The following is a 14,862-nucleotide window of genomic DNA, read 5'->3' on the forward strand; positions in this document are numbered from 1 at the left end:
TATATATATACAGAGAGAGAGAGCGAGAGCGAGAGAGAGAGGTGTTTCATTTAAATCACAGAAAAATGTGATTTGGGGTTACTTTATTTTAACCAAAAATTGGGGATTTTTTCTTTTTTTAATCAGAGAAAACCAGGATCCCTGCCCATTAGTCATGGTTTTGCCAAAGATAAAATTTTAGGATTTACACATGTACCTGCAGCATCCTCTTTCACTGAGTACCTATCTAGCCAGAGGGCATTTATACACATACTTTTTTGTCCCATGACAGGCCACAGATCCTCCGCTTGAGTCTGCTCCGCACATAAGCTGAGGCAAACTGTGCTGCGCCAAGTGCAGTTGTATAACCAGCAGAATATGCATCAGCACGAAGAAAATGGTGGCGATGCACTTTTGAACTAAAGCACCACCCATGTGTTTTAGTTCAAAAGTGCACCGCTGCCATTTTCTCAACTCTGACACGCATTTTGCCACTTATACAAGTGTCACAGCACCAGGTGCTTTTCAAAGTGCCTGGCACTGTGGCACGTGCATTTGTAAAAATGAGAGTGTAGCTATAATGAGTATGCTTAGTGGGAACTCCATTGTATTCCCAGTGTAGAATCTCCAGCTGTGTATAAGTACCAAAACCTGCAATTATGTCACTGCAAATGTACCACCTATGAGTATACAGTTAAAAAGGATTTAGTCCCTCATCTGTAAACCAGAAAATTAATTTCTAAATATATTCATACAATAATTCAGAAAATATGATGTTACATGTAATAAAAACCATGTAATTAATCTAGTACAGGAGTGACAGATTCATCCTGGGACCTGGACTGAATCCAGACAGCAGAGGCTTCTCTTAGGATCAATCCATGGGACCAGTCACAGCTGTAGTGGGTCTGGTAGCAGTAGCAAGGGCTCAGGGACAGTGGCAGGGGTCTAGGAGCAGCATGGGTCCAGGAGTGACACTACAGGTTTGGGGACAGCAATAGCAGTTGGGGAATGGTGTGGATCCAGGAGGCCTGTAAGGTGGGCCGTGGTAGAAGAGTGGGTTCAGAAAGCAGTGGCAATGCGGGTCAAGGGCCGGCAATGGGGGTCAAGAGCCAGCAGTGCAGATTGGGTAGCAGCAGGGCAGGGGCCCAAGAAGCAGTGGGGCAAATGTGTTTCTACAGCCCTCACTCAGAGCCCTCACCCATTGCTGCCAACAGCTATGTCCATCATAGCCAGGGACCCCAAATGCCCCACTATCCCTGGGCTCAGCTTCTAGTAGCCTGATGAATAGAGCAGTTATGTGGACTGGTTCCAGCCTGTAGGCCACATGTTTGATACCACTCATCTAGGAGGAATAGTCAGTTGCTCGCATTGTTAAGAAGGGCCCAAACTAAGGAGGAATTAAGTTCCATTTTAAAAAGTGTGTGTGTGTGTGTATACATATACATAGTGAAAATTAGGGGGATATATTTTATACATCTATATATATAATATATACATACATACATATATGTGCATATGCATACATACATATATATGTATGTATGTATATAAAATAAGCTGTTTGAATGAGGAGTGGAAGGAGAAGGAAATTACTTCTTGTTAAATGTTTGTCATTCAGGTTTTTTGTGAACATTTAAAATTTTAAACAGAGACTAGAAAATAAAGAACCAAAGCCCTCTGATTAAAGTTTAATGCTAGTAAGCTGTTCATATAGTACACTATTACTGAAGGCCTTTGAAAATAAAGCACAATTTCTTACTCCAGACAGAAGGATGCTGATGTTCCAGAACATAACAGCTGAGTTCTGCAGAGATGGTGTCAAGCAATTTAAAATTATGCAGTCAGCATTAGCCTAAGAAGGCAAGTCAAGCCCCATGGAACTCAGCAGACATGCATGTGAAAAAGCTATTTTTAATGAGGACAAAGACATTTTCTGCTCCATGGCTGACATTTTTTTTTCAATACTATTTTGGAATAACACAGGGTGGCTGAAAACAGATCTAAGAGCCATGAAAACAACTGTTATTTAAAGTGTCATCTCTTTGATTTCTTTCAGTGACAATGTGCATCTTATTAGGATTTTTTCAAGTACACAGAAATATGATATTTTAAATGATAGCCACTCTAAACTAGAGATGCGCTACAGCAATGAACGCACTCCTGCAAGCAATCTATGCCAAAGGTGTAAAAAATCCGCTATGCAAACAAGCTGAGTCATTACTTGTGGTGAAGCATTCCCTCACAGTAAATACTAAACATGAATCAATATGCCTTATTATACCCAAGTTAGCTAAAGAACTGGAGGTACCTTAAGCCACTGAATAGCAGAAGAAATGAGTTGGAAGGACATTTGTCACTGGAATATTCCCAAAATGCTTTTCAGTTTTATTTTGCATGTAACATTATGCCAAATTATACAACAAAAGACTGTTTTAGGAGGCATACGTATGAGAGAAAACATTGCAGAAGAAAAACTGTGATGATCCATGCAAAATGCAAAAGCAATAATAGCAATCTGTAAAGCTCTGTATGTATTTCAGCTCCCTGTAAGTTCAACATGTGCCTTTCAGGGCTGCCAAGAAAAAGAATGACAATGAATGGTAAACCTGAAAGACTCACATCAAGGTTCTTGCAGCAAAAACAAGGGTTGAATTCACCCAACTCAGGTTAGATGGCTTATTTTGAGCTACCTAAACCAGAGCCATATTTTGCTATGTGCAGACATTCACTCAGGCAGCCAGAGATAAAGTGGGAAGGAAGGACTGATGGGTCCTGGGATCAGGGGTCTTGGTGCATCCACAGGGAGACGGCCAGATTAACCCTTTAGTGAGTACTAGGCAAATAAATTCATGGGCCCTGGGACACTTGAGACCTCCCCTTCCCCATGTTGATGCTGCCACCTGCAGGTAGCAGGGCTCAGAGCCACCACTAGGAAGCAACCGATGCAGTGGCAAGGCCAGCAGAGTGGAGGAGAAGGAAGGCAAATGGGGCCATTTGTGCCACCTCCATGGAGAGAAGGACTAGGCACCCCCACCACTCTGGGCCCAAGGTATGCGCCTAGTCTGCCTATGCATGAATCCAGCCCTGCGCAGGAGAGAGCTGGAAGGTCTGCAGGGGGACTGGCAGATTATGGGGGGGGGAACATGGGCCTACAGGGGGGAGAGGATCCTGAGGGGTCTGCCAGATACAGGGGGAGGTGATGGATCTGCAGGGGGAGCTGTTATGTACTGGGACAGAGGATAGCAGGGTTGGTTAAAACAGCACAGCTCCAGGGCTTGGGTGAGTGGCCAACCCCAAGGCTGTACTCTTAATGTATGCAAGTGTTTGTTGGCTGAGTTAACCCATTTTAGTGTGAGTTAACTTAGGCCAACTGTTATTTAAAGTGAGGATGGTCCACAGGGCACTAGAAGCCTGCCAAGCTCAAGCTTCTCCGAGCATGCCTAAGTTACCAGCACCCTGTGCACAGTCCCTGATACCTTCTCTGGATGTATCGCTGCAATTTGTTACATAGCAAACTAAAATATATTAAATGAGTTTTACTTTGTTATGTAATAATATCATTTAAATGGAAATACACTGTGACAGCATTAATTGTAAACTGTGCTGGCATTAAACCACAAAGGAAAATAAACTCTTAGGCCAATCAAAAGTTAGCTCATCTCCTGAAGTGAACTAACTTAGATTGGGCACACCATTTTTAGGGTGATTTAAACCCTGTGAAAATCTACATGACCAAGCATTTAGATCAACCTAACCTTGCTTAGATTGATACAAATGTTACATTTGTATGTACCCTTGAGCTTTTTCAGTTTTTCTTTTAATGCAAAGATGAGCCTTCTTTCATATGCAACCATGTGAATTGCCTTCCTTCCCATTAATAATCAATTGACAATCCCAGTGACAACAGCAATAATCCAATACTTAATAAAGTGATATTGGAGAAGCAGTTATGATATTTTTAACTTTTGGATGGAGTTTAGAAGCTAGATAAAAGGGAAAGCCAGCGCCACACGACCAGTAAGTACAATGTACACATCCAACCACTGTTCTCTGGACCTCCAGTGATTCATAAACTAGAGCTGAAGAACTTCTGCTTAGGGCATGACCTCAAGCAAACACTCTTTAAAGAAAATCAGGGCTGTCTGCAGGAAGAAGCCTCCCAGTCTCTGTCAATACATGGTACAGAAGTTACACTAGCTTATCCCAACTCTTAAATTCTTAAAAGCTCATGTTCCTTAATTTGAAGCACATTTCTTAAAATGAACTAGACATATTAGATATCAGACCTCTCACTGCTTTTTTTTTTCTTGGTGGAGCCTGCCTGCATGAGCTGCCACCAAGTCACATAGCTCCTGAGCTGCAGATGGGCCTAGTGCTTCCCTCTATGGCAGTGATGGCACCCTTCCGGGCCACCCAGGTGGGGTGCTAGCACAAAGATGCTGCCCCAGGTTGCAGGCAGAATCCAGCCTGACCCAACAGTGCATGGGGCTCTAGAAGCCCTGGCGTACTTGGGGGAGCTTGGGCTTGGTGGGCTTCCAAAGCCCCATGCACTGCTCCCACTGCCTTCTTGCCCCCTAGGACTGGTTGGGAATGGGCTGGCTTGCCCCTGGGGAAGTACAGGAATGCAGCAGGAGAGCAGCTGGGTGTGCTGGTGGCCAGAGAAGGTAATGGGAATGGTCCACAGGGCACTGGAAGCCTGCCAAGCTCGAGCTTCTCCAAGCATGCCTGAGCTACCAGCACCCTGTGCACCGTCCCTGGTACTTTCTCTGGATGTATCGCTGCAATTTGTTACATAGCAAACTAAAATACATTAAATGAGTTTTACTTTGTTATGTAATAATACCATTTAAATGGAAATACACTGTGACAGCATTAATTGTAAACTGTGCTGGCATTAAACCAGTAAAAAAAAGGGAAAATAAACTGCTTAAAAGGCCAATTTTGTCACATGTACAAGCCTTGGAAGGATTTCATCCCCATTTCTTCCCAGTGTCTTCTATTAGTTTTTTTCCTTGTAACTGGTTTCCCACCTGTCTGTCAACCTGGTTGACCCGGGTTACTGCAGAGTGTTTCTTAGTTTCATTGTTGGTAGGGTCGGAAGGGACCTAAGCAGATCATCAAGTCCGACCCCCTGCCATGGGCAGGAAAGGATGCTGGGGTCAAACGACCCTGGCAAGGTGATTGTCTAGCCTCCTTTTGAAGACATGAGGGACTTCAGCTAAGAGGGTGGGGACTCCATCTCTCTATTGTTTTAGCATTGACCTCATGGCATGGGGGCAGGGGCTTGAGTCCATGTCACTCTCTTAGGTGACTAGTGATGCTTTTTAAATTGGTTGGGCAACATCAAACAACACCTGGCAGTGATTGGGTCTCAAAGGTGTTGTCAAAAGGGCTACATAAGCTAAGACTCCCCAAGAGGAGGGGTAGCAGCCATGTTAAGTTACATACAGCAACTGGAACATCTGCAACTCTCTTTCTATCTCTCAGGATGCAGAAATGAGTATACCACTTGGAACATATCTAGATATAGAGGTTACTGTAATGTAGAAGCATATCAAACAGCTACTAAGCTGACACAGTTTGCTCTGGGTTATTCTGTGATACTTCTCTAACCTGTAACCTTCCCTAAGCCTACACTCTTTAATAAAGCTCTCCATTATAACAAGCTGGGTGGACTTGTGGGGAGAGGGATTGGGCCTGCCTTGATGTTCCCTATGCTTGGCTGACTAAGGGAAGCTACTTTTTGTGCTTCAGGCTAAAGGAAGCACCCCAGGTTCTCGCAGTGGGTCAAGTGCCCTCAAGGTCTACAAGGCCTATGTACCCTGAGTGGCACAGGGCCTGAATACAGAACAGACCCCCGGGTGGTAGCAGCAGTTACCCCAGGCTCGCAGGTGTGCTCCAGGAAGGGGGTCAGCCAGATATAAGATGCCCCAGGGGAGGCACTCAGAGCTTGGGAGGCGGTTGGGTGCAGTGAAGTGAGTGGTTCAGTGCACGAGCGCCCCCACTGTCCTGCCACACAAGCTACATGAAGGGAAATTTTCATCGCCTGTACATTATGACATCATCACGTGTACAAGTACCCATATTTACTGCATTAGGGAGCTTGAATTTATTAGTGAGACTCCAAAACTGAGAGGTATTGACTGCATAATAAACATGGATCACTTATGAGATGGGCTTCAAACACCACTGAGAGAATCCTTGTCAGATGGGTTGGTTGTGACCCCAACCACAGCTTATAGCCACTCTTACTAGCCTGAAACACAGAAAGAGAGAGAAGCAATGCAAACACTCCTGTTCTGTTACAGGGTTGGTCCTCTCTCCAGCTCAATAGAAAGCAGACTGGCTGTCTCATGAAGATGCAGCGCCACACCAAGAATGGGAAATCAGGTGCAGTATTCCATAACTGCAGCATGCACAAACACAAATCCCCACCCCTAATTTACACCATTTCCTCTGCTATCCCAGGCTCAGACTAACCAACTGGGCAAAAGGGTATTTGGCTGGTAAAGCAGTATTTCCCTGAGATTCAAAGAGAACAGTCTGCATGAGTGCTGTTCTTCCTTCTTCAGGCTGCAGAGAGCACAGCAAGGAATGGTACTTAAATCTTCACAGCACACAAAGAGCTAATACAGCTCTGTTTATCTTGGCTCATGACACATAAGGCATACAGACAGGGAAACTGTGTGTTTGCCAAATGGAAAAGGAGAAAACACAGGCAGAGTAATGTTATTTTTAGTTATTACAGACCATGGAGAATAAATGAGAAAAATAAAGAAAAGTTAAATATCTTGCTTTTAACGAGGCCCCTTAAGTTATAGACCATAGTCTAGATATTGATGTTAATAAAATAGTAGAACTGTTACTGAGAACAGAATTTGATCCATCAATATAAAACAGTATGTTGCTCATTATGTGTGGATGTTAATCTTGCTAAAATCATCCTGATATCAGCGCCTTCTCTTTCTTTATCAGAATTCACAACTGGGAAATATCATCAACCAATTAAATACTTCAGAACAGCTTTAAAGAAGCATTTTTTATTCCTCTGTATCAAGATTGTGTGTTTTTTCAGAGATAAGCATCACCACTGAACTAATGCAAGTGTGGGTAGGTAAAACTGAAAGCTTATTTTCTGGATTGAGATAGCAAAGCTTTTTCCTTAGTTTAAGAAGCCAAGCCCTATAGCTATGAACCCAGGGGGCAGAAAGATCTGATTTCTTGTTTCACCACCTACCTCTCTCTGTAAATGAATTTGTTAAGTGGAGTGAATATCTGCTTACTTTGGAGATATTGGTTTGATATGTTTTGATAGAAAACATCACAATCAAGGAAGGTATCATTAGAAAAGACACTGTAGGGGAGAGAACTGAATACTAAATGGTACTTAAGGTAGGCTAAGGCTGGTAAGATTACCTTTATGCCCAAATTTACAAGGTTTGCTCTACTATTAAATCTGAAAGCTATTAACCAAATATCCTGTCATTGCAGCCCATATTGGTTGATCATTCCGTGAATCCAAACAACTCCCTTAAAATTCACCAACACTTCTCCCAAGCTGCAGCAGCAGGATATCTTTCAAATGAATCCAACAGCGTAGCAAAGATGTAATGCTCATGTTCAAGGCAGGTACCAAGTCTAAAAGCGATTTCACAGATGAAAGACAAGTTATCAACAGGATAACAGCTGTACCAGCATATTTTCTTTGAAAATTATCTACCGTATTCTACAGAATCAGGATAAAAGGGAAATTTAAGAATGAATTTGACTTACAGCCTCCACAGCTCACTTCACAAATGGCTCAAGAGGTTAAATTATGCCCCATACCTGTGCCAAGAAATTGAAATGACAATGACCCCATCACTTTGCTTTGTTGTGCTGAACTGAACGGTAAAGTGACTAACTCCTGTTTCAAATGATACTGTAGATAAGTGCTACTCTGCAGAACCTCTTTGACAGTTTACTGTTGTTAAGCAAACCTTCAAAATATCTGACCTGCCTACCAAATTTTCTGTGCTTGCCTAGCAAACTTTTTCATTTTCTTTTGAACTCCTCTCACAATCCCAACAGGAAACATGTGACTAAATATCCATGCCAGGTTATAAATACTAGCAGTAGTGGGGTGTGACAATAGCACTACAAGAGATCTTGAGCAGCCAAGTGCCATAAACCCATCCTGAGCATGTCCCCATGAGCAGAAATGTGCATTTCTCCAGGGACAAACAGCAGTGACACAACATATGGCACAAACAGTAGTGGCACATGCACTCTGGTGTGTAGCATGTTACCCTAGTTGGGGCCTCTGGGTGACCCCAGCAGCACCTGGGCTGGCCTCAGCAACCTTACCTGGTGTCTTGCAGACCCCTGGGGGATGGAGCCACAGCGATCCATCAACAGGGAGCCTGAAACACTGAAAGACAGAGAAGCAATGCAGCTGGAGTATGGCTCCAGCCAGCCAGACTCCAGTTTCAATTGGTGTACACTGCTGCCACATGTATCACCCCATTTTATTTTAGGCATGTTTTTTTTACACTGGGATTTCCCAGTGCCCATCCTCCCCCCCACCCCAACCCCCATGCTGCAAATTAGCAGTGTAGAGAATGCCTGCATGTGTGGCGCATGCAGTGTACAGCGCCATAGGTGGGTATGCAGTGCGCCTACCTCACACACGTGGTCATCTGGATGCGTCCCCTCACTTGACTATATTTCTTTTACTTGTGTTCAATCAAAGACGCACATAGCAAGTGAAATGAAGTCAAGGCATTGATTTCTTTGTTGATTTTGTTTTAATAAGTGAGAAGCTATATGGGAATAAAGGCTACTAAAAATATGTAAGGCTGTTGGAGAGATCTTTCCTATTGATGGCTGGTTATACACAGTGGTATTCAAGTCCTAAAAATATGATTAAAAAGTAATGCTAATTGAGTGTCTTGTTGGAAAGGGAATTTAACACAGGATAAATTATTCTTGGCTGAATCATTAGGGACCTCTTCACTGAACTGTTGCTTTGGCAAGTCTTTGGTACCGTTCTGGGAGACATGAGAATGTGTGGGGACAGGAAAGCTGCCACAGGAAAAAAATAAAGAAATGCCTTGTGTGGTTACCTACAGAGAACTTAGAGGGAGAAGTTCAGGTTATAGGAGGGAAGAAATAAGCCCTTTGGCATGAACAGGGCTCTTTCTCTTTACTGGGTGTATTGTTAGAAAGCTTTGAAGTTGAAAAATCAAAATTAAGAGAGTCTTGCCAGAGGAGAGAAGGAGATGCAGTGACTGGACCATTTTTATTTCAATAAAGTTCTGCTTAGCTACCTATATAAGCATTTCTGGGCCCCATATTCTTTCCATAGTACCCTCTGAATCAGACTACAGCACATCTTCTATCAAATAGTTTTAATTAAATAATATACTGCATTCTGATGTAAAAGTGCTTTGAAGTCTCTGAATGAACTACACAATATGGGTGTGTCCAGACGAGCGTGCACATGCTGTTTGTGGTGCCTCAAAGCTGTTTGAGGTGCCGCAAACCACATGCAGTGTACATTCACCTGTTTGCCACACTGCTAATTGGCAGCACGGTAAGGTTTTTTGATACTAGGAGTGTGCCAATGTCAAAAAAACAGTGCAAAAAAAAGCAATGCAGCACACAAGGCAGCAGTGTGTGCTGACACAAATGGAATGTGGCCAGATTGGCATTGCTGCTGCCCTGGGAGGCCCCCAGAACCCCAGGTAAGGCTGCTGTGCTGGCAATTTGGTGCACACCTACGTAAGACAATTTGATGCACACCAGAGCACACATTCAAAGGTCACAAAGCAGCTGCACAAATATAGTTTCATAGTTTCTAGGGTCGGAAGGGACCTGAGTAGATCGTCTAGTCCGACCCCCCGCCATGGCAGGAAAGAGTACTGGGGTCAAACGACCCCAGCAAGATGTTCATCCAACCTCCTCTTAAAAACCCCCAGGGTAGGAGCCTGCACCACTTCTGTTAGAAGTTGGTTCCAGATCCTAGCCGCCCTGACCGTGAAGTATTGCTTCCTGATATCTAGCCTAAACCTGCCCTCTGCCAGCTTGTGACCGTTATTCCTGGTCACTCCTGGCAGTGCTCGGGGGAATAGTGTTTCCCCCAATGCCTGCTGATTCCCCCTGACTAATTTATAACAGGCCAATAGATCCCCCCTCAGCCTTTTCTTTAGGGGGAGGATCACCTCTTTGGACCTGCTCGAGATGCATCTGTGGATGCATGACAAGGTACGGTTGGCCTTCCTGACTGCCTCCCCACACTGTGCCATGTGCCAATATGTTGCCACTGCTATATGTGCTGTGGCAAATACACACTCCTGCGTACGCGCACTCATCTGGACATGCCCTAAAAGTGCAAATTATTCATATATTGTTGCCTTTGTTATATCCATGCTATATAATGCTGATAGGTTTTAAATAACACACTTTTCTTATTTTAAAGACCTTCCTTAGGATTAAAGGAGATATCCTCTACAGAAACTCCTGAGAACTGAAAATCAAGGACGCTTCTTCAAACTCTGAGGCCAATTTCAGGCTATCACAAGCAGACAGGCAAAGCAAATATGTTTTCTCTATGTAGCCCATAGACCCCACTCCCAGAGGCACACACACAAAATGGATTTTCTCAACCTTTGATTTTGTCCAGAAAACACAGTTATATTTGAACCAATACAACAACTTCTAATTTCAATTTATAAACCTGTGACGTCACAGGATCAAACATATAAGGCATTTTTACACTTGCTGTGGGACACAGTGCTGAGCGCTTTAATTAGTTAGCCACGCTAATTAAAGGTGCCCACACATCACATATATCAGCATCGCTGCATATCCCCGAGCTGAAAAAATGGCAGCAGGGCACTTTGAACTAAAGCTCTTTGAATGTGTTTTATTTAAAAACATCTCTTTGCCATTTTTTCAGCATGGAGATCTGCAGCAATGCTGATACACGTGACACAGAAGGGTACTGGAGCATGTCAATTTTCATGTTCCAGCAGACTCAATTAATTGAGTCTGCTCTGATGCACTGGATTTCCAATGCATCAAAGCAGGCTCTGCACATATGGATAGGAGCCCATAATTACTAATCTTTGTGGCATAAAATGGAGCCTGAGAGCTAGAAGAGCATACATGCCCTAATCTTCCCATATATATCAGCACTGATATGGGCAAATGAGTAGCAGAGATCTAAAAAAGTGGGAAACTGTTTTAAAAAGGAAAATATCAAGGCTGATCTTCCTCAGATGTGACTCTCTCTCCATAAAGAGGCAGACTATGGAAAAGACTATAAGATAAGCTAGATGTTAGAACTGTTATGTGCATGTGTTGTGCATTCTTGCCAGTAGATGCAACTATTCTGCCCTTCAGAGAACACTCATGATAGCTAACCTGGACAGCCTAAAACCTGCCTTTATAGGACACTTCAGCAGAGAAATAAATTGCATCTTTGAAGAAGACATCCAGATACCCTGCAATAATCTGCTACAAAACAAAAAGAAACCCGTCTGTGACTGTACACTCATGGTGGTCACCTCCCACCCCACACTGGAACCAATTAGAAGAACTGTCAAATAACTACAACCTGTATGTGATAAAAATCAGATGTTGAAAGAAATATTCCTAGCTGCTCCACTCCTGGCTTTCAAACAATCCCCTAACCTTGCCCAACTCATCATCAGAAGCAAATTCCCCACTGCTAAAGAGACATCAAATGGGACACAGTCTTGCCTTAACAGTAGATGCTTAATCTGTTGGCATATCTCCACTGCTACTGCAGTCAACACCTCCCATAATGAACCCATCAGAATCCATGGATCCTATGCATGCCTTTCCCAAAATATGATATATCTGATCCAATGTATCAAAACCCCTCTCGGTAACTATTTGGGTGAAACTAAACTGTAACTACACACCAAAATTATTTTCATAAAAATATATAAAGGACAACAACACACATAATCAGTATATAATATATAAAGGACAGAAACACATTTTTCAGCGAATAACCACTCCCTTTCTGACCTCACTGCCTTGTGCTTAAGGGGAATCTACCAAACACTTTTAAACAGTAAGCTTAGGGACACTAAGCTGCCTGGACACTAGAAACCAAGGACTGAACATCAATATTGATTTTAAGACACATTATAATCCACCTGATTCCTGAAATGCTTCCTGCGCACTACAAGTAAAAATTACGCTCCTCCCTTTTGATAGGTCTTGATCAACCAGTAATGAAGCTTCTTTTCTTCTACTTATTGTTTGTCTACCACCCATGGTTATTCCTCCCCTCCACCCCCACCCCAATTTCACAGCTCTGTTCTTAAAAATTGTTGTGATTGCTTTCCTCCTCAGACCTGAAGAAGAATGCTTTGCATTTGCAAGCTTGTCTTAACTTTTTCCTAACTATACAGTTGGTGCAACAAAATATATCATCCAAAAAAGCCTTTTATCTCTCATAATTCCTGGAGCTACACCATCACTCTGACATGATTAGGGTTGTAAGGCAAGACAGAGTGTGGCTCAAGTTTAAGTGGCGTAACCTACAAAATACCTTTTTGTGCTCTAGCAAGAAATCATTGTTCTTTCCCAAGTGAAACAGTGACAAACAATATCCAAAGTAAAGAAACCTCTAAGATGTAAGACTACCTGTATCAACATCATTAAATGCAAGAAGGGCTCAGGTAATCCAAATGCTACCGTGAAAAATAAAATCAATATGTTTGTTAAGTGAGGCAACAAATAGATATTTTACAGCTTGTGCAGGCTTCCACCATACATTGAACTGTGTAAATACATTCTTTCCAAAAGGTTATCAAGTCTTCTTGAAAGGTCAGGAGATCAGTGAGCATTCAGCTATAAGCCTGCCCACTTTCTTATTCTGTTTTGAAGCACTCACATGTATAGCAAAAAGGTTACAGAATGTATCACTGGACTAGCAGTACTTCTTCAGAGAATATAGTCTTGGAGGAGTGAACTGGCAAGCTGCACTTTATGTAAGATAACAGCATCACAAAAGAGCACCACGACAATGACACATTTGCCTAAGCCCAGCTCTGTGACTGATATTTCTGTCATAAGGGACACTGAAGATACAGTATATTGTGGGTGTCCTGTAAAGTGCTCCTCTTTCTGCAGGATTCTTTGGCCTTTATGTTTTGCTATGTCTGTGTGTATTAAATGCATCTCTGCTATCTTTCTGCCATTTTTTCTCTGCCTTCATTTATTTAATTTGTCACTGACCTGCTTTATTTCATCTTGGATATTTTTACCAGTAGATTCAAAGTGATCCAGTCATCTCCTTTCTAAGACATTTGCTCCCCTTGAACTTATCATTGACTTGATATTAAAACTCATGCCACACCAAATCAAAATCAAGCAGTATCTGAGGATAAAAGAGAAACATGAGGTCCAGGGAATTCTCTCTCTTCAGAATCTGTTAAGTTTATTATGGCACAGGGGAAAAACATCTATTCTTAGTGTAATTAGAATGAGGAATACAATGGCACTACAAGTTACTAAAAGACAGAAGGTCCATCACTTAATAAGTACCTGGTCTCTAAACTCCAAGTACCTGCATTAATAGTAAAAGACTATTTGCTACAGGGTTTTTTTGTTTCATAAAAATAGGTTATTTAAGTAGTCCCTTATAGCTGAGTGTCAAATACAGAACCCAAAGGGCAGCATTTACAGCATATAGTACAGTATGCTCTGCTTTTGCTTTTACAGCCAAAGCCAGAATCAGGATTCAGAGTTACTTTATCCCCGCAAGAGTCAGGGCAGCAGGGGAGAAGGGGAGGATGGATGGGAGGAGGGATGCGGGGCAAGGATTGTGGGTGAATCAGCCTGAATTGTATCTGGAACACTTCAGGAATGCATGAATAAGAGTTATTCTCCCAATACTGGCTTACATTAGTGAGACTGCTATGAAGAGGGAGCAGTCTAGAGTTGATCCAATGCTTTTGTTTGCTGAACATATTTGGATATTTTCATGCAAAGAGAACAAGAATGAAGACTGTGGCCGTTGTTTGTAATGAAATAAAAATAGAGAAGAATCCCTCATAACCTCCCTCTGAATACAGATAGCTACAATCTAGCCCTCACCACACTATTTTTACTCATTGCAAGATTTTTCAAATAAAATGTGAAAGCTTAAAATGCAAAGTTGGACAAACATGAAGCTGTTCTCTAACTGCCTTCCAGCTGCTGTCTTTCCCACCTCCTTCAGGTTTTGGAGAATGAGATACATGGAATTTGGCTTCAAAAACCCTATTGCTTTGATTTCAGAGGCATTCACAAATGAAGATACTAAATTTCCTAATTTTTCACTGAAACTACTTTTCCCCTATGAAAGCTTTCCAAGAAGAAAACACGAGTAGTTTCTACAGAGAACTAAAAAAAGAAAAACCCACTAGAACAAAAAATAGCAATTTGTACTTTTCCAGCAAAGATCTTGAAATGCTTTCCAAGGCAGGCAAGGTCAGGAAGCATCATGAACTTCATTCTACAACTGAGGAAAATGAGGCATAGAAAAGTTAAAAGCAACTTCCCTTTTTAAAATTGAGGGAACTTTATTTTCATCTGGTGTAGGTTCCTTAAAATCAAAACTTAAATTTACCACCTGATTTATGGAGGCTGGAAATCTGACCCAGAGTCTTCTATAGTCGAACTGTTAGCTGTAGCATTAGAAAGACTGCTGCTCCTGACAAGGTGGTGATTTTACAATTGGCCTAAATAAAACGGTATTTTTACATGCTACTAATATATAGATAAGCCAAAACTGAGTTTGTGTCAGCCCCATTTTTTTTATTTATTACTCTAGCTTCTTCTATTATTTACTCTCCTGGAGATTATTTTACCACCTTA

Source organism: Crocodylus porosus, unplaced genomic scaffold (genome assembly GCF_001723895.1).
Source record: "Crocodylus porosus isolate Cpor-Errol unplaced genomic scaffold, CroPor_comp1, whole genome shotgun sequence".
Taxonomy (NCBI): domain Eukaryota; kingdom Metazoa; phylum Chordata; order Crocodylia; family Crocodylidae; genus Crocodylus; species Crocodylus porosus.